This window comes from Bubalus kerabau, chromosome 13 (genome assembly GCF_029407905.1).
Source record: "Bubalus kerabau isolate K-KA32 ecotype Philippines breed swamp buffalo chromosome 13, PCC_UOA_SB_1v2, whole genome shotgun sequence".
Taxonomy (NCBI): Eukaryota; Metazoa; Chordata; class Mammalia; order Artiodactyla; family Bovidae; genus Bubalus; species Bubalus kerabau.
Window position 1 is genome coordinate 79,082,417 of NC_073636.1, and position 24,853 is coordinate 79,107,269.

The following is a 24,853-nucleotide window of genomic DNA, read 5'->3' on the forward strand; positions in this document are numbered from 1 at the left end:
TCCTGCAGCTGTAATCTGATTCACATGGGGGGCGGGGTAGGACCTCAGTGGGTACCTAAATCAGGCTTAGGGGATTGTGGACATTGTATGAAGCCCATGGCGTCTTGGTTGAGTCCTGCAGGGCATTCGTGGAGTAGTCAGACAAGAGATGGGGTTAAGGAGGGAAGAACCCTCCAGGCAGAAGGAACAGCCTGGCAAAGGCTCAGAGATGAGAGAAAGCACAGCGTGCTGGAACAGTGAGAGGGGTTCGGGTTGGTTGAGGCCAGAATGTGTACGGATGGGGAGAGGTCACTGGACTGATCTGGGGTTTTAAGGCTGGCCAAGGTGTTTGAACTGCCTTCTGTGATGGAACTACCTTCTGTGATGGGGAGCTACATACAGCTGGCGGCTGTAGGAAACGGCAAACGTCAGCCAGCTGCTGTGGGAAGCTCGATTCGGAAAGGAGGGTGTTCCTACGAGGGGTACACGGTGAGGAGGAGAGTGAGGTCAGCCAAGGAGGAGGTGAGCGGCAGACGGATTTGGGGGACGCTGAGGACAAGTCTCCTTGGCCTTGGTGACCAGTTGGGCTGAGGGTGTGGGGGGTGAGGTATTACGGACGGCGCTTGGGCCTCTGGCTTTGTCCACTGGGCAAAGGTGGACCTTCTAAGAGCAGGAAACTGGAGGCAGAGGGGCAGTGTGGGGGAGGCCAGAGAGCTCACTTGGGGGGCGTTGGTGTGAAGGATGCCTGGGGACCACGCAGGAGCGACATCTGGGAAGCGTGCAGACAAGTGGCCAGAGGAACAGGATGCTGAGGCTGAGACAGACTGGGTATAAGCCTATGACTTAGGGAAAAGGAGATTCCCAGGAAGTGAGTGAAATATTCATTCAACAAACACTGTGGGGGAAGCCTGAGACAAACTCTATGTCTTCATTTCTGAATACCAGCACCTGGGCTAGGACCCGGCGGCTTGTTTTTTTGTCTTGTTTTGTTTTTTGGCCACGCCACGAGGCACGTGGGATACTAATGCCCCCGCATTGGAAGCGCAGAGTCCTAACCACTGGACCACCAGGGAAGTCCCTGGCTGCCGCTTAAATACCCCAGGAGGAAGTTTTAGGGCCGAACCTCGGAGGACGGGCTGGGTTTCGGCAGGAGGAGAGGAGGTGAGGCCCCCGTGACCCAGCACATGAGGCCTGAGCTCGGGTCCAGCTCCTCTGCGTGCTTGTGGTAGGGCCGTGGGCCAGTCTCTCCCCCTCCCCGAGCCTCAGTTTCCTCATCTGAACGTCGGCCATGAAAGGATGTGGTTGAGATTCAGAGTGACGGCGGTGGAGCCGGGTGGCTTGGAGCATGGGGGGCGTGGGGCTGGCATGTGAAAAGCAGGCTGATGAGGGCGTGGTTTGGGGGGTGACCTGGTGGGGCACAGGGTCACCTACTTCCTGAGGCGGCAGGGCCGTGGGGGATAGGAGAGGAAAATGAAGATCTGTCTGGAAAACGGCCGCAGCTGTGTCCCATGTGGGCCCCCTTCCACCACATGGCCAGCTGCGGCGGGCAGGCGGGCCGGGGAGCCTCACCCGGGAGACAGAGGAGGGGGACCAGATGACAGGGACCTTTTCCACAGCGCCTTGGAGCTGCTGGCACTGGCTCTGGCCACCGTCCCGACCCTCCGATCCTGATCAGGTCCTGATCCGCTCCTTCTCTGGCTGTCCTCTTTGGCCAACTGGAGATTACAAACCAGAGGCCCGAGAGACCGAATCTGGCCCGTGGGTTGGTTGTGTTCAGTCCAAACAGAATTTTTAAATGAAAGGAGACAACATTAAAGAATCTGTAGATGTTGGATAAAAACTTGTGTTTCTGGAAAATCAGAGGACCCAAAATTCTGATTGCACTGGGTCCCCATCCCCAAGGGGCCACACTGGGCTTTAGATGGGGTGCGTGCCCTGGTCCCCTCCACTCCCTCTTGTCTCTCTGAAGCTGAGGCCAGGGAAAAATAACTCTTTATCATCTTAACTCTGGCCCGCTTCAGTCATTTAAAATCCCACTGGATTTTCAGCCCTGAAAAATTGTCTCTTTTCCCTCCATAACCACTGAGGCCTGGGCCCTGGTTCGAGCTTGGACCCCCTTAATCTCTGCCTCACGTGAACGCTCCAGGGTGGCTGGTCTTCTCTGCCCTCGCCCCCTCCAAGGCCTGGCACCACGCCCTGAGGGTGGATGCTGGGCTGAGCCTTGGCTGGGCTCCACGGGCCCGTGGGAGGCGGGCCCACATCTGTTCTGAAATGTGTCAGCTGGGCCTGGTCACACTCTCGGCAGCTCATCCCAGAGGCATGTGGGACCAGCGCTGTGCTTGCGGCCCGGCCGGGGTGGCGGGCGGGGCCCGGCCCGGGACGTGGTGTATGTCCAGGCTGCACACAGCAGGCCTGATATTTCAGCGGCAGACACACTGGCTGGAAAGAGGGAAGGAGGAGGGGAGAGAGACAGAGCTGCTTTAGTGGAAAATGCCCAGAACACAGAGGCAGAAAGACCTGAATTCACACCCTTGGTTGCTGTGTGACCTCGGCCAAGTTGCTTCACCTCTCTGAGCCTCCAGCGTAAGGTGGCACCAAGGAGAGCCCTCAGAAGTGGTAACATGGCATCAGCCTAAATCCCAGAGGGGCAGCCCAGAATGAAGGAAAAAATATCACAGACTTTTGGGGGTCAGATCAACTGACCACTTGTGAGCTGAGTGACCCTGGGCAAGTCACTTGTGTATCTGGAGTTGGGAGCAAAGGTCGTAAGCTCTAAACCCTCAGAAAATTAATCTGAGGGGAAAGAGAATTCATTCACTGAACAAATATTTATTGAGCATTTCCTGTGTGTCAGGCGCTGGGGTCAAAGCAGGACACGAGACAGTCAGAGGTCTCTGCCCCCACAGAGTTCACACTTTGGTGGGGTGAGCAGACAACAAGCAAGATAAATAAGTTGTATATTATATTTGAAGGGTTTCCCAGGTGGTGCAGTGGTCAAGAAGCTGCCTGCCAGCGCAGGAGACACAAGAGACTCGGGTTTGATCCCCGGGTTGGGAAGATCCCAAGTCGGAGGAAATAGCAACCCACTCCAGTATTTTTGTCTGGAAAATTCCATGGACAGGGGAGCCTGGCAGGCTACAGTCCACAGGGTCACAAAGAGTTGGACATGACTGAGTGTGTGCGCATACATGTGCACACACACACACGTACATTGTATTTGAAAGCACCAGGGCTGCAGAGAGAAATAGAGTGGGGAAAGGAGGTGGGCTGAGCTGGGGGTTTCCATATCTAGAGATGGGTCAGAGACAGCCTCACTAAGCAGGGAACGTCTGAGCAACAACCTGTGAGTTGAGGGAGGGAACCAGCAGGGGGAAGAGGTTTTCATGACGCAGGAGGAGCACTCAAGGCAAAGGCCCTGAGGTGGTGCGGCAGAGAGCAGGGCTGGGGGCAGGGGCGGGGCCGGCCCCAGGACCCTCTTTCGTGGCTTCTCCGCACGAGGTGGGCGCCGTGGAGGATTCCGAGCAGAGGTGGGACGCAGTCTGACTTGCGTTTTCACAGGACCCCTCTGGTGGCGAGTGGAAAATGGACTGCAGAGGCCGGGATGAAAGCAGGAAGAACAGGGGAGGTCTGGAGCGGTCAGTTCTCTGTTTGTGGATCGTGCTCGCCCCCTGCTCTACAGCCTTCGTGGCTCCCCATTGCCCCTGGAGAGAGCCCGAGCTCCTCAGCCTGATGTTCAAGGCTCCTGCCACGCGGGCTGGCCTCCTCCCTCCAGCCCCCGTCTCTCCCCCTCAGCCCCGCTGGACCCGCATCCCCCACTGTTCAGTGAGCTGTGCCTCCTCCTCCTGCTGGTCCCTCGGCCAGGAACACTCTTCTTGTCCTTCCTTTGTGAGGCGGCTCACGGATGGCTCAGCCCCACCAAGTCCCGCTAACTCTCAGCTGGGGTTTAGGAAGGCAAGAGGGGGAGAGGAAGTCCTCATCCCAAGGTGCGGGGTGGGCTGGTGGGCGCAGACCTTATCTCCCCCTCTTCACATACACCCCAGGGCTCTGCCAGCTAAGTGCAGGATTGGGAGGTAAAAGTGGAGCTGGAGCCTGCTGTGTGACCTTGAGCAAGTCACACGCCCTCTCTGAGCTTTGCTTTCTCTGCCCGGTACAATGGGGAAAACAATGAACTTCCTCATAGGTGGTTGGACAACCGTGGCTGTGAGCTTGAGGGCTGTTACCTCCGTGGGCGAGATGGCATTCTGGGAGAAGATGTGAGCGCACGTCTTTTTCCAGCTGGGCCAGGCCCACACCGGCGACCTCGAGCTGATGCCAGGGCTATCTTGGGGGACGGATCCCTTGGCAGCTCCAGGGTTCTCCAGCTTGGTCGTCCTTGAGTTACCTAAGCAGCCACTGTGTGTCCAGCCCCAGCTCGGAGTAGGGACTAAGGGGCTTCCCAGCTGGCGCCAGTGGTAAAGAACCTGCCAATGCCGGAGACATAAGAGACACAGGTTCAATCCCTCGGTCAGGAAGATCCCCTGGAGGTGGGCAGGGCAACCCACTCCAGTATTCTTGCCTGGAGAATTCCCATGGACAGAGAAGCCTGGAGGGCTACAGTCCATAGGGCCGCACAGAGTTGGACACGATGGAAGTGACTTAGCATGCGTGCACGCAGGGACAGAAGACATGGGTTCAAATCCCAACTCTGCCACTTAGCACCTTTATTATCTAGGTGAGTTAACCCCTCAGCTTCTCATCTGTGAAATGGGGAAACCAACAGTACTTATCTTCTAGAGTCATGAGAGAAGCCAGTGAGATGATGTAAATATTACACTCAGCACATGGAGTAAGTACCTAATCTATGCCAGTTATTATCATTCTGGTAATATTTTTTATTATGACTGCTGCTTACCAGCTACGGGGGGGCTCCCCATGCCTGTTTTCTCATCTGTGAGATTAATTGCACTGCGGCCCTGTAAGGATTGAGTCTAATATGCACAAATGGTGTCTGGAGCAGAGCAGGTCCTCAGTGAGTTTTTTGAAAATTTCAAGGGTAGAATTCATTTAATACAGTACCAGAAGTCATCACTGATCTGCGAATGGTTCCTATGAAACCTTTTTATTATCTCTCTAGTCAAACAAATGCCCATTTGGTTTAATGGAATTTAAGCAAACAAATGAGATAAGAAAGAAAATCCCCAGCCTCGGGATAGTCATTGCAACCCAATGGGCGATGAGAGATACACGTGCTTCTAATAAAAAGCTGAGGACGAGCAGCAGGATTGTATTAACATTTCAAGTAATTACGACCGTGCAGTTGGAAGACCTTGGGCAAGTCCCTACTCTTCTCCGACCCTCGGTCTTTTCTTCTCTGCAATGGGTATGAGAACGTTTAACCTGCGGGATTGTGCTTTGGCTCACACCCATCACAGCTGTGGCTTATGAAGCGCCTCCTGTGTGCAGAGGACTATTTGTCATCTCCCCTCTCTCCCAGGAGGGGAGGTTGGGCACCAGCTGCCCCCCCGACCCAGGAGAGGACAGTGAAGTTGGAGACGTGGCTGGAGATGCCGCCGCGGGAGGGAAGGAAGTGGGGGGGCTGGGCAGGCTGGACTGACGCAGCTGTGATGTCAGCGACAGGCCGCAGGCGGTGGCCGGCCCAGTGCGAACGGTGAGCTCTGCTGGCCTGGCGTGGTGCCTCCCCCCCGGGGTGTTGGGTGGGGGGTGGCCTGCTGCCCCCCTTAACCCCTTCCCGGCCTCGTTTTCCCAGACAGCCATCCCCGGGGCCTGGCCTTGCCCACAAGATTCCCAGATTTCACAACCGGGGCTGGCGCTGAATCATGTACAGTAAGTCCGGGGAGAGAAACTCCTGGCTGCCCGGCGTCCCCAGGACCGGCTGGCCGCCAAGCCAGTCTTCCCTCCCCACGGGTGAGTGGCCACGGGGAGCCAGAGATCGTCCCTCCGGGCTGCCGACCAGCTAGGGGGGGGCGTCAGGCAGGGCACGTGACCTCTCCAGGCTGCGCCGGGAATCAAGGGGTGGGGCTGTCTCTAGGGGACCCTGGGGCTCTGGAGGGCGGGAGGTAGGGCGTGGGGGAGACTAGAGAGGGGAATGCATCCCTTCGCCTAAGCTACAGTTTCCTGATCTGGAGGATGGGCATAATCACAGGACTGACCTCACGGGGCCAGTGCGAGGGTTAAATGAGATGATCCATGCCCAGTGCTGAGCACAGTCAGCCTGACAAGCAGGACTGTTGCTGTTGTGTTGTCAGAGTTCCCCAGGACTTTGAAAGACTCCGGAGAAATCACTCAGTCCTTGGGGGAGCCATCCCCGCTCCCTGCCCCCTAGAACACCCACCCCTCTCCTCGTGACCCAAATGATTCTTATTTTTAAAAATGTCTTTATTACATCAACAAATATCTGTTGAGCACGGCTGTGTTCTACTGGGTCCTGGAAATACAGCAGTGAATAACAAAGAAAAAAAAAAAAAGAAGAAATAAAAACAAGCCCCTCTGTTCTCACAGAGTCTATACTGTAGTGAGGGAATCAGAAATTTCAGGTCATTTCAGAGAGGAATGAGGGCTCTGCAGGAAATAAAGCAGAAGCTGTGATGGAGACAGCCCAAGAGTGATCCTCTGAGGAGGTGACCTTTGAAGAGAGATTGGATAAAAAGAAGCCAGCGTGGGAAGGAGTGTGTGTGGGGACATTGCTCTGGGCAGAGGGGACTGCAGGTGCATAGATGCGCTGGTGGGAGCCAAGGCGTGTTTGGAGATCACCTGGGCCAGTGTGGCTGGAGCGGGGCACCTGTGGTAAGAGGGGGACCAGGTGAGCATGTGGGGGTGGGGTGGGCACAGACGCCCTGTACCAGCACTCTGAGCCCTGGGCTCCTCCTGAAAGCGAGCTTCCTGGGGCCTGCCCTGTGCCTGCAGGGGCGGCCACTTGGCAAGGGCCTGGCTCCCTCCTGTCTGGGGTCCCCAAGACCAGGAACAGCCCACTCACATGGAAAAGCCTCATCTCTGGGGTCACCATATAGGATCGGGCATCTACGCTGAGGCTTCAGCTGGGACTCAGACAGCTTCAGGGTAAAGCGGAGGGCTGAGATCTGCCTCTTCCTAGCCTAGGGCTTTGACATGTGCATCTCAGAGCCTCAGTGTCCCCTTCTGTGAGATGGGCACAATGTTGCCACATAGAGGGATGTATGCAGTGGAATACTACTCACCCAGGAAAAAAAATGAGGCCTTGCCATTTGCGACAACACGGATGAACCTCGAGGATGTTATGCCCAGTGAAATAAATCAGAGAAAGACAAATATCGATACCATATGATTTCACTCATATGTGGACTATAGAAAACTACTAGACGAACAAAAAACCAATATGTAGATACAGAGGAGGAAGTTGCGGTTACCAGAAGGGAAGGAGAGGCAGGGCAAGGGGGTGGGCAAAATGGATACAGGGGCTCCGCCAGAGCAGGGCAGGTGGAAAATGAACTTTCAGTGGTGAACATACTGTTAGATGGGCTTCCCAGATGGCACTCACGGTAAAGAACCTACCTGCCCAGGCAGGAGACATAAGAGACTTGGGTTCGATTCCTGGGTTGGCAAGACCCCCTGGAGGAGGGCATGGCAACCCACTCCAGTGTTCTGGCCTGGAGAATTCCCATGGACAGAGGAGACTGGTGGGCTATCGTTCATGGGGTTGCAGAGAGTTGGACACGACTGAAGCGACTTAGCACATGCACACTGTCAGGTGTGAAGAAGTAGGAACAAGACGTTGTGCACACGAAACTTATATAATGCTATGTTGGTACTACCTCAGTTTAAGAAAATAATATAAAAAATAAATAACTGAAAGGAGGAAGAGAGGGCTTTCTCCAGGATCTGTCCCTGTTTCCCCTCCCAAAGCCAGGCAAGAGGCTGGGATTCCAGGGGCAGAGGGCAGCTGGAGCTTGCCTCTGGGGCCCGAGAGTTGTGGGCAACATGAGGCCTAATCAGCGTTCCGAAGAGTGTTTTATTTTTATTTATTTTTATTTTTTGGCCATGCCACAGCATGTGGGATCTTAATTCCTTGACCAGGGATCAAACCTGTGCCTCCTACATTGGAAGCGCAGAGTCTTAACCACTGGACTGCTAGGGAAGTCCCCTGAAGAGTGTTTAAAAAAAATTTTTTTTTATTTCTAGAAATTTTTTTTTTTTTTTTTTTTTACCATTTCCCATCAGGCCGTGGCAGTCAGGATGGCTGTTGGCATGGGAGATTGGAGCCTGACATGCAGCCAGGGAGATGGAACGTGTCGGTGTACTTGTGAAAACCGCAGCGCCTGTGGGGCAGGCAGGCTTCTTGCCCCCATTGTGCAGATGAAGAAACCAAGGCCCTGACAGGGGAGGGGTGCTGCCCTGCTCTCTCCATCAGGGAGGGGCAGAGATGCAGTCTCAAGACTGACTGCTCTGTGTGGCTCGTGCCCATTCACAGCCCCACGTCCTCCTGGTACTGGGCGTCTTGGGGCAGGATGGCTGTCAGAGCCAGATGCTCATGCCTGCTGTGCTCCTACACATCTGGAAAGGAAACCGGATGCAGGCCGAATCGGACCAGGTGCGACCCCTCTTCCTCCTCCCCCGGGCTGGGAGTAATTATTTGCCCGGGTTAATACTGCCCACTTCCCACCACCTTTCATCATGGCTCCTGGAATTGCCAGGCAGTAATTAACCCTCCTAGCACCCCTCTGAAGTTGGTACTGGAGGCAGACATGTTATTATACCCATTTTTTTTACAGGTGGGTAAACTGAGGCAGGGCCCATTGAGGCCTGGGAGCCTGTGGTACCCCCGTGACTCAGCAGCTAAATCAGTCTCCACTTTCTTCCCACAGGAAGCAAGAGGGCTTACCCTCCAGACACCCCTTCCCCTGGGGGCCGAGCTGCAGACGAGAGACTTGGCAGGTCTTGGATACTCCTTGTTCCTGCCCTATCGCCTCTCAGAAGCAAGGGGCATGGGCTTGGGACCAGGTTGAAGGGGCTGGGGTCTGACTCTGCTGTGTGACCCTGGGCAAGTCACTGCCCTTCTCTGAGCCTCAGTTTTCTCCTTGGTAAAGTGGGGATAACTATTCCCACTTTGTGTCTTTGTTTCCCTGAGCAGAAATCACAGAGCAGACCTCTGGTCAAGCTCCATTCCCTGCCCGGCTCTGGCCACACGGGCCTCCTCAGTGCTCTTTGGACACCCAAGTCACTTTCAACCTCAGGGCTTTTGCATGTGCAGAGCCATCTGCCCAAAATGTCCTTCCTTCGGATCTCTGCCTAGCAGGCACCTTTTCTGCTTTCTCAGCTCAAACGTCACTTCCTAAACCTAGTCTCCCCACTCCCCTGCCCTGCCCCAACCCCTTGCTCTATTTTATTTTCTTAAAGTGCTTATGAAGGTAACTCATCATTTACATTGTTTGTTTCCTCGTCAGCTCCACCAGGGCAGAGATTTCCATCTGGGTCATTCTCAGTGTACTCTTAAGGCTCAGCTCAGCATTAGGAACACAGTAGGTGTTGAAGAAATGATTTTTGCTTTCTCCACCTCTTGCCTGGCTTGCTCCAGGGTCAGCTACTCCTTGTCAACTGAGGATGGACTGAGCTCCATTCTCTTGAAGGACTCAGGTCGCTTTGAAATCCAGGACCTCAGTCTTGTAGCTTCCCAGGTAATGCAAGTTGAGAGCAAGAAGGTAGGTGAGGGGAGAAGAGCCCCCCCCGGAACAGACACCCTCTTCCCTGCTGTTCCACCCCTCCCCTGCTGCCTCGGGCTCATGGACTCACTCCAGGCCAATCCCCAAGCCAGCCACCCCCTCCCTTGGCATGTCTGTCAGCACCCTTGGGGGAAAGAATTTGGAAAGGGGAGGAAGAGAAAGAAAAGAAAGCCGGGTGCGAGGGGACGGTTCCCACACCTGTGTAAATAATTTGTCGTCTTAAAACTTGTCAAATATGCTCACCTTCAATGCCCAGTTCTTGGGCTTGTTTTCCTTGGCAAGGCCCCCACGGGAGTGGAATTTCGGCTGAAGGGAGCCCAATTGTCATCCTCTAAGCATGTTCCCAGGCCAGGGGGCCAGGGACGGCTCTGGCTGATGCTCCACTTCCGTCCCCAGAAGTACTGGAACGTTCCTGGGATTTCGGGAGCAGCCGCCAGTCCTGGAAGCTGTCCCAGAATTCTGGAATGTTGGAATTCAAATGGCCTGCTGCCCATTTTTCAGAAGAGGAACATGACGCCCAGAGAGGTAAAGCGGTTGGCCTGAGGTCACACAGCATGCTGGGAAGCGCTAGAGTTTTCCAAGAGAAGGTGGAATCAGTATCCATCTCCTGGTTTCTCCTGTATTGGGGTAATAGCACCCCAATTTCCTACTGGAGAACCTCCTCTTCCCTCATCTCATTCCATGAGATTTGGGTGGGGTGTCCTAGGACCCTGTCTCCAAGGGTGGACATGTGACCAAGTCTGGTTCCATGTGATTGGTCCAGGGATGGGCGTGTAACTAAGCCTGCCCAATGAAACTTGATCCTGGGACTTTGGTTGCTGAGAATTATTGGTGATAAGACTTGCAGTTTTTCCATTGGATGGAGAGTGAGCAAGTGAAAGCCTGGAGCATCAGGGGACTTCATAAGAGAAAAACCTGCCTGAGAGAGATCAACACAGAGCTAGACAGGGTTGGAACCCCTGGATCCAGCCATACCTGAAAGTAGACACACTTGGATTTTTTTTCACGAGCCCCTACTTTTCCTGTTTTTGGCTGAAAACAGTTTGGTTTTCCATCACTTGCACACAAAAGGGCATGATTGGCCCGGGGGAAGGGAGAAGGAAGTGATTCCAGGCCGAGGAAATAGCCTGTGTCACGACCCTGAAGCAGCAACGCTAGGGGATATTCAGATAACAGGGCAGAGAGAGTCATCCCCAAGGTGAGCTTAGGAGTTTGTCGGGTGGTCAGGGTGGGAGAAGGGAGCGTCTCCAAGCAGAGGGAACAACGGATGAGAGTGCTCGGAGGGGTGACCAGCGAGTGAAGACTAACCACATGCTGGGCTTGTGTTGGGTGCCGAGGAACACGGAGATGAAAAATGCGAAATTGAATCCAGCTACTTCTTAACGGCTCTGGCCAAATGTGGGCTCTTCTGCTTTCAGAGCTGAGCCATCATACCCTTCCAGCATGCTGTCTCAGATACTCACATGTTCTCTTTGTTGATGTTGGGCACCATCGGGGCCACCCAACTTCATTTTATAGGGTGCAGAGCGTCAGTTCACATTGGGTCACATAGAGTCCTTCCCTTTGCAGATCTTTCTATAGTTCTTCCTTTGCATCATGAAGAGCAGATGCCAACCTATCTCTAACACCCAATACTTGCTTATCTCCCTTGGTGAAAATGAGCAAGTCTCAGATGTCATACCTCTGGCATACAGCTTTTTCTAGCTAAACTTTTAAAACCTTTGTACTCAGCTATGACATATGCGGGAGAAGAAACTGGCAACCCACTCCAGTATTCTTGCCTGGAAAATCCCATGGACAGAGGAGCCTGATAAGCTACAGTCCATGGGGTTGTAAAGAGTCGGACACGACTGAAGTGACTGAGCATGACATATGCAAAGAAGTACTCGGCTTGAATTTTCACAGCTGAGTAATTGCTGCTGCTGCTGGTAAGTTGCTTCAGTCATGTCAGACTTTTTGCAACCCCATAGACAGCAGCCCACCAGGCTCCGAGGCCCTGGGATTCTCCAGGCAAGAACACTGGAGTGGGTTGCCATTGCCTTCTCTAAGGCATGAGAGTGAAAAGTGAAAGTGAAGTCACTCAGTCGTGTCCGACTCTTCGAGACCCCATGGACTGCAGCCCACTAGGTCCTCCGCCCATGGGATTTTCCAGGCAAGAGTACTGGAGTGGAGTGCCATCGCCTTCTCTGAATCAGCACCCAAACAGGCTCAGAGCCCTGCCCTCTCCTCTGTTACTTCCCTTCCTGTGAGCATTGCTATCCTGACTTCTATCACCATAGGTCAGTGTCACTTGTTTTTGAACTTTAATCTTTTTCTCTTTCTATAAATTTGCCCTTTCCAGAACGTCATATAAGTGGAATCCTATAGTGCATTGATTTTTGAGACTGGTTTTTCTTACACTCAGCACCTCGCATTTGAGACGCGTTTATTTCACTGCGTGTTATCCGTACATCGATCCTTGTTATTGCTGGATAGTACTCCATTATATGGACATGCCACTGGTTGTTTACCCACTCACCAGGTGAGGGATATGTGGACCGTTTCCAGATTCAGTGATTATAAGTATCAGTTCAGTTCAGTTCAGTCGCTCAGTCGTGTCCAACTCTTTGTGACCCCATGAATCGCAGCACGCCAGGCCTCCTTGTCCATCACCAACTCCCGGAGTTCACTCAGACTCACGTCCATCGAGTCGGTGATGCCATCCAGCCATCTCATCCTCTGTCGTCCCCTTCTCCTCCTGCCCCCAATCCCTCCCAGCATCAGTCTTTTCCAATGAGTCAACTCTTCTCATGAGGTGGCCAAAGTACTGGAGTTTCAGCCACTTATAAACTTTTGCAAATAGGTTTTTATGTGACCATAACATTTTATTTATCTTGGGGAAATTTCTAGAACTAGAATTGCTGGGTCCCATGGTAACTGTACATTTGACTTAATCAGAAACTGCTGAACTGTTTTCCAAAGCGTCTGTATTTCGTACTCCCACCAGCATTGCATCAAAGTTTCAGTTGCTTCCCGTCCTCATCAGCACTTGATATTGTCTGTTTTTTGTTTTTAATTTTAGCCATTCTAATAGGTGTACTCTGGAATGTCATTGTGTTGTTAATGTGCCTTTCCCTAATGACTAATGATGTTAAGCATCTTTTTATGTGCTTATTTGCCATCTTTTTTTTTGGTGTAGTGGCTGTTCAAATTTTTGTCCATTTAAAAAATCAGATTGTTTTCTTATTAGTGGGTTTGGAAAGTTCTTTATATATTCTGGATACGAGTCAGTCCTTTGTAGATATGTGATTTGCAAATACTTCCTCTCAATCTGCAGCCTGCCTTTTTGTTCTCTCAACAGGCAGACTTCAATAACATTGTTTTGTTTTCATTGTGGTGGTTTTTCTGGCTATCTTTGATTTATGGCAAATATTCTTTGTTCTTTTCAAATCTAGTGATCATATCAAATGTCTCCTCTTAAAATAAATTCATTTAGATAGAAAGCTAATTCAACTTGAAGAAAAATATTAAGCAATAGGCTTCTCTGGTAGATCAGACGATAAAGTGTCTGCCTGCTGTGCAGGAGACCTGGGTTCGATCCCTGGGTCGGGAAGATCCCCTGGAGAAGGAAATGGCAACCCACTCCAGTACTCTTGCTTGGAAAATTCCATGGACGGAGAAGCCTGGTGGGCTACAGTCCATGGGATTGCACAATTGGACACGACTGAGCAACTTCACTGGTTCACTGGTAGAAATAGTGGAAAGCAGACCACACAAAAATCGTGAGGCCAGGTACTTGAATAATTGAAGTGTGGGCAGCTCTGATTCATTCCATCAAGAAATATGGATTGAGCACCTACTATGCTCCAAGCTCTGTCTTAGGTGCTGGGACGTACAGAAGGACAAAAGGAAGTTTCTGCCCTTCTGTTGATGGTTTCTCTCCAGTGAAATCCTCTTCATCCTTCAAAAGCCGACTTGAATGAGCCTTCCTCTAACATTCCCTGGAACACTCACCACTTCATACTGCAAGTTTCTGCATCTGTGAGCTTCTTTCTGGGAGGGGGATATATCTGGCAACCTCTGAGCAGGTTGCATAGAGTCTGATGCTTAGGTTCTCAGTGAACAGCATCTCATGGAGTAGATGCTACTATGAGATGCCAAAGATGAGTTTGAGATTTTAATGATTGAAATTAGCCTGTTCTACCCAGATGCGCCCAGATGTGGCCTGAAGCCCCTCCCCGCTGCAGTCTGAGCTGGTGCTATGCAAACCAAGGTCATTCTCCTTGGCCTTCCCTTCCACTGACAAAGCCATCAAGAGAAAAAGCCTCCCAAACCTGATGCCTTCAGCTCCCCTCTTTGCTCCCCACCCAGCACCCGTGGATGTCTTCCCTGGTACTCATGATCCCACAAACACCCACCAGGCATCTCTTTGTCTGACGTGGCTCCAGGGACCGCTTCACCCTGGCTCCCAGCACCCTTCCTCCTGCTTCTCCACTCCAGCACAGCAGCCTGCTTCTTCTGCTCCTCCAACACACCAAGCGCATTCCCACCCCCGGGACTTTGCACTTGCTGTTCCCTCCATCTGAGACCCCCTTTTTCTAGCTGTTTGCACGACTGGGTCCTTCTCCACATTCAGTTCTGAGTTTCAACTACTCCCTCCCCAAAGGCCCTCCCAGGCCATACTATCAAAAGCCTCCCTCACGTCTACATTTTATCCTATCAGTTCAGTTCAGTAACTCAGTTGTGTCTGACTCTTTGTGACCCCATGGACTGCAGCACGCCAGGCTTCCCTGTCCATCACCAGCTCCTGGAGCTTGCTCAAACTCTTGTCCATTGAGTTGGTGATGCCATCCAACCATTTTATCCTCTGTTGTCCCCTTTTCCTCCTGCCTTCAATCTTTCCCAGCATCAGGGCCTTTTCCAATGAGTCAGTTCTTCGCATCAGGTGGTCAAAGTATTGGAGTTTCAGCTTCAGCATCAGCCCTTCCAATGAATATTCAGGACTGGTTTCCTTTAGGATGGACTGGTTGGATCTCCTTGCAGTCCAAGGGACTCTCAAGAGTCTTCTCCAACCCACAGTTTAAAAGCATCAATTCTTTGGTGCTCAGCTTTCTTTATAGTCCAACTCTCACAAGCTATAATTTTATCCTATAATTCTGTTTATTTTCTTGGTAGCACCAAGGGCTCTCATTTCAGTTTACTTGTGTGTTCACTTGTTTCTTGCCTGTGTCCTCCATTAGAGCATCAGTACTGTGGGGGATTTTGATCTGTCCTTCCCTGTCTTCCCAGTGCCTGGTACAGTGCCCAGAATATAGTAGATGCTCGATAAGCTTTTGTTGAATGAATGATGTCTCCTTTGAGGTGCATTCAAGCAACACTGAGTCCCTTAGCCCATGTGACAGGCTGATGGCTCTCTGTGCTTCGTCATGGTGGACCTTCAGGGTGGACCACCTGTCTTCCTCTTCCTCCTGGTCCCCATCGGGCCCCTGTGGCCGGCCCAGTGCTGAGCGCTGCCTGCTGGGTCCACCAGGCTTGTGTCCTGCCAGCTGGGGCATTCCACCACCTTGGAGCCATCCCGTTGGAAGGTGGTCCTCAGGGCCTCACCCCTTGTGGACTGTGGTAGGGGCCAGAGCCAGCTCTGTGGGCTCCGAATCACACCAGCTCCCCGCGAGAGTCATTCCGCTCCTTTCTGTCCTCCTGGCTCTGTCACTAGGAAGGCAAGGCTCCACTTGGGGCCTGTGTGTCTTTCTCATTTCCTAATACTTCTTCTTTCATTTTAAGAAACAGTGTGTGTGTGCAAGCTCAGACGCTTCAGTTGTGTCCGACTCTTTGCAACCCTATGAACTGTAGCTCGCCAGGCTCCTCTGTCCATGGGATTCTCCAGGCAAGAATACTGGAGTGGGTTGCCATGCCCTCCTCCAAGGGGATCTTCCCGACCCAGGGATCAAACCCGCGTCTCTTATGTCTACCTGCATTGGCAGGTGGGTTCTTTACCACTTTGTATGATATGCTAAATATCTTCAGTTTATAGCAAATGCCTTAGGTTGAGCTCCCCTAGAAGCAGATCCCCAAGAAAATAATTCAAAGCCAAGTAGTTTATTTGTGAGATGATCCCAGAAAACTCTGGTAGAGGTGTGGGAAAGTGAGCCTAGGAGGTGGCGGGGGGGCCTCCAGTGCAGAGAATATTGTTGAGCAAGGAAACCCTGTGGGTGCCTGGGGCTGCACCTGCTGCAGAGCTCTGAGAAATTATATAGAAGGTGCAGACAGCCTTGGGATTTTCCAGCGGGGGAGGGGGTGGTGGGCGCGGCCAGGGAGCTGAGGCATGGATACACCTACTCCTGCCGCTCCTTGGGTGGGGGCAGCTCCCTGGAGTGTTAATTCCCAGAACTTCTGGCCTCCTGCAGGTGGGCAGAGCCCACGGGTAAAGGGGGTAGGTGCTGGCAGCTGGAATCCGGTTTATGTTCATGGGAAGTAAGCAGGAGGGGAGCTGGGCGAGGCACCAGCAGCAAATGCCTCGCACTTGAGGCTCGTTTCTCATATAAAGCAGAGATCAAATGTTTCCTTTAAAATGAAGTTTAAATAAAAGTTGAAAACATGAGTCGGCTTAAAGAGAAAGAGTAAATAGTGTACGGGGGAAATGTGAATGTGGCCAACACTGCTACTTCTAAGGGTGTTTAAAGCCTTTAACTTCCCTGGTGGCTCAGCCAGTAAAGAATCTGCCCGCAACGCAGAACATCCGGGTTCGATCCCTGGGTCAGGAAGATCCCTTGGAGAAGGGAATGGCAACCCACTGTAGTATTCTTGCCTGGAAAATCCCATGGACAGAGGAGCCTGGTGGGCTACAGTCCATGGAGTCGCGGAGTCAGACACGACTGAGCGACTAACAATTTCAAAGCCTTTAACAAGCAGACATGTCTCCTTGGTGACCCACCCGTATGGGGATACAGAGACCGGCCTCTCCTCACAGCACACAGACCCCAAAACTGCACTGGATTCCTGGGAATCTTGGAAATGAGCCATGAGACTTGAAGCCCTTTGACTTGGGGTCTGTCACTTAATATCTCTAGACCTGTCCATGAAAAGGGTAGGTTCTAAAGTCAAGTGAAAGAAGAAATGTGCAAAAACAGCCAAGACAACTCTGAAACAGAAGAACTAAGAGGGAGAACTTGTCCGTCCAGACTTTGGGATCTATGAAAGTGAAAGTGAAGTCGCTCAGTCGTGTCTGCCTCTTTGCGACCCCATGGACTGTAGCCTACCAGGCTCCTTTGTCCTTGGGATTTTCCAGGCAAGAGTACTGGAGTGGGTTGCCATTTCCTTCTCCAGGGGATCTTTCCAACCCAGGGATTGAATCCGGGTCTCCTGCATTGCAAGCAGACGCTTTACCGTCTGAGCCACCAGGGAAGTCTATGGGATCTATGGCAGAGGTTTAAAAAGTAAAACTCGACGTGCCTACTAGGTCAGTTCAGTCGTGTCAGACTCTTCGCGACCCCATGGACCGTAGCCTGCCAGGCTCCTCTGTCCATGGGATTCTCCAGGCAAGAACACTGGAGTGGGTTGCCATGCCCTCCTCCAGGGGATCTTCTGGGATCAAACACACATCTCTTACGTCTCCTGCATTGGCAGGCACGTTCTTTACCACTAGCGCCTCCTGGGAAGCCCGGTATTGGCATAGAAGTGGGCAAACACATCAAGGGACTGGAACAGAGTCCAGTAACTAGCCCAGGTGTCTCTTGTCCTGCTGAGGGGTGTGAAAGGGTTTGGGAAAGGGGAGACGTCAGTTAGCGTGGAGTTCTCTGGATTGGGTCTGGGCTGGGGCACTGGCTCCCCAGCAGGCTCCTGTCGGTGGCCTTTCCCTGGGGTCCTCCTGTGGAGGCCCTGAGAAGACATCCTCATGGACCACACGCTCCCCACGTCTGCCCTGGGAATCTCAGGAGCCTCCAGGGCATCGCTCCCTTTGGAGTTCTCTTTGATTCTTCTGATTAACCCACAGAGATAGCCACACGTGGGTGCTGGCCGCCCTTTCCTAGGTCTCCAAAGCTTGCTCATCTCCTTTTAGGAGGCAGAGCAGACCTCAGCCTGGAGCCCTCAGCCAGCCATAGAATCCAGCTAGAGTTTAATAATATTTCTTTGTGATCATTGCTTTTAAGGTTATGTTTTGTCTGTAGAACAGTAACGGTACAAATTTTCCTTGGAAATTTACCTGAAAAAAGTTTACTTTACTGACACGTGCTACAGAGAGGATGAACCTCCATAACATCATGCCGAGCGAAAGAATTCAGATCCTGAAGGTCACCTATGGCACAAATCCCTATGAAATATGTAGAATAGATAAGTCCATAGAGACAGAAAGAAGAATGGTAGTTGCTCAGGACTGGGGTGCAGGGCTCGAGAGTGGGGAGCAGCTGCTTGATGGGTACCGGGTTTCCTTCTGGGGTGATGAAAATGTTTTGTAGCTAGTGAGAGGTGGTGGTTGCATAACACTGCAAATACCATTGTGACTAGCACATGAATCGTTCACTTTAAAGTGGCTAATTGATGTTACGTGAATTTTACTCTAGTAAATGATTTTTTAAAAACCAACCAAGCAAAGGAAAAAAAAAATCATTCATAAAAAGTGTGAATGACTTTAAAGATGACTTTTCAGTGAGGTTTAGGAGACATTGGCTGAGGGAGCTGACCTCACCCCCAGGCCATGGCCCCTGCTGTGCCCAGGTGTGGAATGCCCCCTCTGGGCACTGACGAAATGCTGCCCATCCCTGGGAACCAAGCTGTAGTCTCGGCTCTGCAGGAAGCCCTCCCTGATTACACGGGCCCGTCCGGAGATCAGAGCATCAGGTGGCCCAGTCCTGCAGCTGTGCAGACCTTGGTGTAAATCCTATTAGTGGGGAGGAGTCTCCTAACTTTGGACACACTGCTTACTTAACCTTCCCAAGAGGGCCTCAGTTTCCTCATCTGTGAAATGGGGGCTCACGGCTGTTCTTATCTCACCAGGTTGAGTTAAGCCTACATAGAAAGCCAGCAGACGGGGCCTGGTGCAGTGTGGATGCCCTTGGCTCACCCCTGGTGCCATCATACTGATTTATGTGCCTCTTGTTTCCTGAACTGGAAGCAAGGGCGCAGTCTTTGTCATCCCTGTATCTACAGTTCCCACACAGGGCTCAGGCATAAGTCTTCAGGAAGGACGTGTTGATTGACATCCAAAGGGATTCCTTGGAACCCGCCTCTTCTGCCCACCTGCAGGGTCCCCACCCCGTCGAGTTCCCTTCCTCACTCACCTGGACCATTGCAGCCACCTGGCCCCGTGCTCTACTCCTCACCCCCATCCATTCTCTACGTGCAACCAGAGGTCTCATCGGAACCAAAGTCGGCCCGTCCCGCTCCTGCTCCAAGCCGTCCTGGGGCGCTCCTCTCATCTAAAGTCTGAAGTGCTCCTCGTGGCCCGCCAGGGCCTGCGTAATCTGGCTCTCCCTTCCCTGCTCCTTTAAAACCCCAGCCTCCACCGCTTGACTTTTGCACCTGCTGTTCTCTTTCTTGAGGACACTCTTCCCCAGATATATCGCCCACTTCCTCCCCTCCCTCAGGTCTTGGTTCAAATAACTATTCCTGTTAAGGGAGATTTCCCCCTGGCTTCCCAGACCTCACTGGACACCAAACCTCTCTTCTTCCCCTAGGAAAAGGCCCTGGCTGGGGTCCTGGTTCCCAGCCCACGTGTCGGGAGAGAGAAGCTCCCAGGCCTCTCTCTGGACTCAGGGCCCCGGGGTCAGCCGTGGAGGTGGGCAGCACCAACCCTACCTGGTACAGAGGTCCCTGCCTGCCCGCCTCCGTGGGAGGCGCCCTGCCCAGCTCACACGGGCTTCCAGGGCACAGGTGGGAAAGTCCCGTGTCCTCCTCCTCTTACCTGACGAGGGCTGACTCAGACCCTCACCCTTGGCCAGAGGGAGCCGCAGCCACCCCGCCCAGGCCCTTGATGGGAAACGGCGCTGCCAGGGCCTGGCTGGGCCAAACCCTGACTCACGGCACCCCACCCAGCCTCTGCCACCGGGAGTCACACCCCCCTCTGGCCAAAGACGCTCCGGCTTCGCTCCCGGGGAGCGTTCCCCTCCACGCCTTTGCCCAAGCAGTGCCCTGGTTGGCAGTGCCCTTCTACCGGGAGCCTCCTGCTCCTCCGAGCCCAGCCTGAAGGCCATCTTCTGGTGGGGAACACCAGAGATTCCTCTGTCCAGGAACGCCAAGGGGTCGTGAGAGAGGTGGTAATGATAGTAGGAATAATAATAATAACCATTATACAGTAATAAGAGTAACTAGTCACGCTTACGCTGTGCCAGGCACTGTAGGAAACACTTGATTGTATTAATTCACTCAACCTTCACAATAATCTTCTGGGGTAGGGACTTTCATTTTCCCAACGCACAGAGTGGTTAGTAATTTGCCCGCAGTGACCAGCTGGAAAGTGGGAGGAGAGCAATTTGAATCTCAGGAGTCTGGCTCTCACACCATCATTCTCATCTCCCAGACCTGGAAAAGCAAGCGGAGACCCCTGAGGGAGCTGGGGAGGAAGGAGGTCCAAGTTCTGGGCTCGGTCTCAGTTGCCCCTCACCCACAGTGGGAACAGGCCCTGCTCTTCAGGGTACAGTGGTCTTTGGTCCCTTCATCAGGGTGAGTCCTTGGAACACGGTCTGGACAATCCACCAGCAGTGGTGGGAAAGGCATTTACATGAACAGAGCAAGGACTGTGGCCTGGACACTTAACCATTAACCTCTCAGCAGCTGCATGCAGTGCGGCAGTTATAGCATCCGTTTTATGGAGGAGGAGGAGACTCAGGCCCAGAGAGTAATATGATTTGCTCAAGATCACAGAGCTAGGATATAGCAGAAGCTGGATTTAAACCCAGGATTGTTCTGATACCGTAAGGCCAGAGTCCCTTCTGCCGAGTGGTGACATGGCATCTCAGCAAGGAGCAGGGCAGGGCCCAGATGTCAGAAAGAGCCTGGAACTCCAGTTCGTGTTGCCCTCTTACTCTAGCGTTCCAGTAATGTCCACCCACTCATTCACCCATCTGTCCATCCACCCACCCATCTCCCATTCACTTATCCATCCACCCACCCTTTCATCCATCCATCCACCCATCTACTCAGCTACCCACTCATCTACCTTCCAAGCACCTGTCCATCCAGCCATCCTTCCGTTGTTGTCTCTCCCTTCCAGTCAGCCTCCATCCATCCATCCACACTCGCATCCACCTATCCTTCTGTCCATTTTTCTACCCCTTTCACCTTCTGTCTGTCTGTCCTTCCATTTGTCTGCCTCTCCATCATCTTAAACAGTACCTGTCCATCCGTCACCCATCTGTTCTTCTATACATGCATCCATCTCTATATCCATTCATCCATACATCCCACAGATGTTTATTTAACTGATGGCTACTATGCCCAAGCCTTCAAATCACTGTGCCTTGAGCCAGGAGAAACATACCTAATTAGGTTTCTGTTTATTTGCTGTTCCAGGAAAGCTAATTGTGGGGTTTGTAAACAGCCCTTTGATGGCTGGAGAGTTACTTAAGAGGACAGTTAAATAAACCACTGCTGGGTGGAAACAGTCCGTGCTGGTCCAGAGCAGGTCCAGAGCCATGGTCTGCCTTGCACGGCAGGATGAGGGCTGAGCTCCAGACAGTGCAGAGGCTCTGGGGTCAGAAAGAAGTCAGAATAATGGACAGTGACAATAACATCCACCAAGTGTGGAATGCCTACGGTATGCCAGATGCTGTGTTAAGCACAGTTCTTACAGAAACTCCATGTGATGGAAACTATGATCCCATTTATGGATGGGGAGACTGAGGTTTGGGGAGGGACATCCATGTGCTCAAGGCCATAGGGCTGGGAAGTAGCACAGTCAGGGCATCAATCTGTCTGTGTGCAGCAAGGACGGTAATAACAGCACATAATTATATAGCAGTCGCTGGATTCTAGGCACTGTTCTAAGAATCCCACTAAATACACAACCCATGATGTCGCTGCTATCATCGCTACCATTTTACAGGTGAGAAAGTTGAGGTTGAGAGGCTTAAAGTAATTTGAAAGAAATTACTCAGCTGCTAGAATTTAAAAAAAATAATAATCTGGACTTACTCTTCACCATGTTATGCAGTGGATTACGCCTTCTATGCATTTAACTTGGAAAGATCTAGCCATACACGATTGGCCAAACACTTTTTAAAAATCATGTTTTCATTTTTTCTGTTTTATATATCTAAAAATACTGTGAAATTATAACTTGTTATGTCTTTTTAATTGCTTGGTTCAGGGGTTGGTAATCTTTTCCTATAAAGCTAGTGGATAATAAATGTTTTGGGCTTTGTGGACCATATGGTCTCTGTTGCAACTACTCAGCTCTGCTGTGGTAGCTGGAAAGCAGCCACAGACAATATGAAACTAATGGATGTGGCTGTGTGCCAATAAAACTTTATTTACAAAAACAGGTGGAGGGCCGGATTTGGCCCAAGGGTTATAGTCTGCCAACTGCTGACTTTGTGCATTTAAAATGTATCTGTATTCATCAAACCCTGTGCTCTTGCCTTTTTATGAACAACAAAAGATTTTCAAGGAGACTGTAAACCATTGCTCAGGTCCACCTCCAGAGCATCTGCTCACGTATGCCCTATACAGCCTTGGCCCCTTTGTCAGCCAGTGGCAGCTTCTGAAGGAATTTGCAAATTCTTGGCATTAATCTAATTCCTTTATTCATGTAGTCAACAGATGAAGGACAGTCTTAAGAGGTGGTCAGCCTGGCTGACCCCCTACTAGGGACTCTGAGAATACTAAAGGACATGGGAATTACTCTTCTCCACACCAAATTTTGTAAACTTCTGACTTGAAAAAAAAAGAAAGTAAAGTAGAAGTTAAGTAGTCCTATGACTGCGGCTCTAATACTATTTCCTATTGGTGACAAGAACAAGGAAATGAAAGGGTGACTGGTAGAGATATTACAAAATGTCCTCAGAGCTAGTGGGAACAAAACCGGGCAAGGTCAGAAAGATCCTCTTTCCTCCTTATCCCCACCCCCTCTGCCTCAGTGTTGATCTCCCAGCCTCAGAAAAGTTGTGAGCCTGGGGAACAGCATATGTTCACTTCCAAGTTAAAAGACCAGTGACAACCTGGGTAAAAATATTTGCAATGTAAATGTAGACAAATGACTTATTTCCATAGTAGCTAAAGAATCCCTGCAGAGCAATAAGAGAAAAACCCCAAAACCTGACCCCCTAGAATAACAGTGTAAGTAGATGGAAACAGGCAACTTACAGAAACAGAAACACATACGGCAAATAGGCATGCAAGATATCCAGCCTTGCTGGTTATCAGGCAAATTCAAATGAACAAAAATTAGATAAGGTTTTTGAGTCCTCCGTTTGTCACAGATAAAAAACTGATAATGTAAAGTATTCAGGAGACCGTGGGAAATGGCCACGCGTATTCTTCTGGCCCAAGTATGAATTAGAACAGTCTCTCAGAAAGATAACTTTACAGTATACAGTCAAATTGTAAGTTCATCTTTTTCAGAACCCAGGAATTCTGTTGTTTGGCGTCTCCTTTAGAGAAACATCAAGTACAAGGGATGTGTGCCAAAATGGTTACTGGAAACAACCTAAATAGCTGCTGGCAGGGGAAGAGTTGAGCACCTTGCAGTGACCTCAGGACTCCCATCTTTTGAGGCAGACCCTACCCACTTCCACCATTGATGGTGAACCTGCTAGATGTTCAAACTTCCCAGTCTCCTTTGCAGGTATGGGGTGGTCACATGACCTGGGCTCAACCAATCAGACACACCTACCCAAACTTGGAATGAGGGGTAGTCCAGGGGCAGCAGAGAGGTCTTACCCGATCTAGTCCTATGTTTGGGGTACTGTCCCTGCTAACTTTGAAATCTGGTTCTTCAGCTCTCTTTGACTCTCCCAACCCCTAATTTTCATTTGAACTTTTTAAAAAATTTATTTTTTAATTGAAGGATAATTGCTTGACAGAATTGTGTTGGTTTCTGCCAAACATCAACATGAATCAGCCATAGGTATACATATGTCCCCTCCCTGATGTGAACTCTTTCCTCAAGTGTAGAATACATAGAGAAAAATGCACAGGTCATGAGACAGCATGATGAATCTTCCTAAGTGAGCGCATCAAGCCCACATCAAGAAACAGAGTGTTCCTGTTCCCCAGAAGCTCCCCTATTCCCTCTGCCAGTGATGACTTCCCAAAGGTAACCAAGGGTAGTGTGTCTGTTTCTAGCCCTTTACTTAAATAGAATTAAATGATATGTTCTCGTGTCTGGCTCCGTCTCTTAACGTTGACGTCTTTGAGATCCATCTGTGTTGTTGCATGTGGCTGCAGGTCGTTCATCATTATTGCTGGGCAAGAGGCCATCGTCTGGATGTGGCTCAGTTCATTCATTCCCTCTCCTACGGATGGGCATGTGGCTGTTTTCTAGGTAGAGGCTGTTTATGAATAAGGCTGCTCTGAACATTCTTGTGTACATCTTTTGGCGAACATCTGTCTGCATTGCTGCTGAGTAATAGACCCGTTGCAAGGTCATGTGGTGAAGGCATGTCTCATTTGATTAGAAACCACCAGCTTTCCAAAGTGTCTGCACCATTTTGTGTTCCTATGGGTTTCCTCTGGATGTTCTACCTCCTCATCAACTCTTGGTATTTTCTGTATCTTTCATTTTAACCCTCCTAAGTGGTATTCCACTGTGGTTTTAAGTTGCATTTCCCTGACAATCAATGATGTTAAGCCCCTCTGTGTCATTCTGTTGGTCATTTTGCATCTCCTTCGTGAAAAGTCTCCTTGACTCTTTGTCTTTTGTGTCTATTGATTGTTCTTTTTTTTCCCCCTAAATTACTTGGAAGAGACCGTGTCTCTTGTTCTGAGTTGTGGCATGCATGATCTTTAGTGGCGGCATCTGAACTCTTAGTTGCGGCCTGCTAACTCTTAGTTGAGCTGTGTGGGATCTAGTTCCCTGGCCAGGGATTGAACCTAGGCCCCCTGCACTGGGAGCCTGGAGTCTTAGCCACTGGACCACAAAGAAAGTCCCCTGTGTCTCTTCAAATTACTGTAACAGGCAGAGTTTTGCAGGAAAAGAAAATCAATAGAAGATGATCTATCTATCATCGATCTGTCTGTCTATCATCTAGCTTTAGGAATGCAGTTATGGA

At 51.1% G+C, this 24,853-nt stretch overlaps 2 long non-coding RNA genes across 3 annotated transcripts in view; both read left to right on the forward strand.

Moving 5' to 3' along the window:
- Window positions 1-592: 592 nt before the first annotated feature.
- On the forward strand, window positions 593-5,035 carry LOC129626089 (uncharacterized). Its single transcript, XR_008701751.1, has 3 exons — window positions 593-1,140; window positions 3,538-3,614; window positions 4,160-5,035. It is a non-coding gene; the product is annotated as an uncharacterized LOC129626089 (long non-coding RNA).
- A 3-nt stretch (window positions 5,036-5,038) lies between these two features.
- LOC129626087 (uncharacterized) overlaps window positions 5,039-24,853 on the forward strand; it is an 87,984-nt gene continuing 68,169 nt past the window's right edge. Inside the window, exons 1-3 of one of the 2 annotated variants that reach the window (XR_008701748.1) lie at window positions 5,039-5,626; window positions 5,726-5,883; window positions 10,068-10,196. This is a non-coding gene — a long non-coding RNA (uncharacterized LOC129626087). The remainder of the gene's footprint in view (window positions 5,627-5,725; window positions 5,884-10,067; window positions 10,197-24,853) is intronic. The other variant, XR_008701749.1, reaches the window with a different exon arrangement.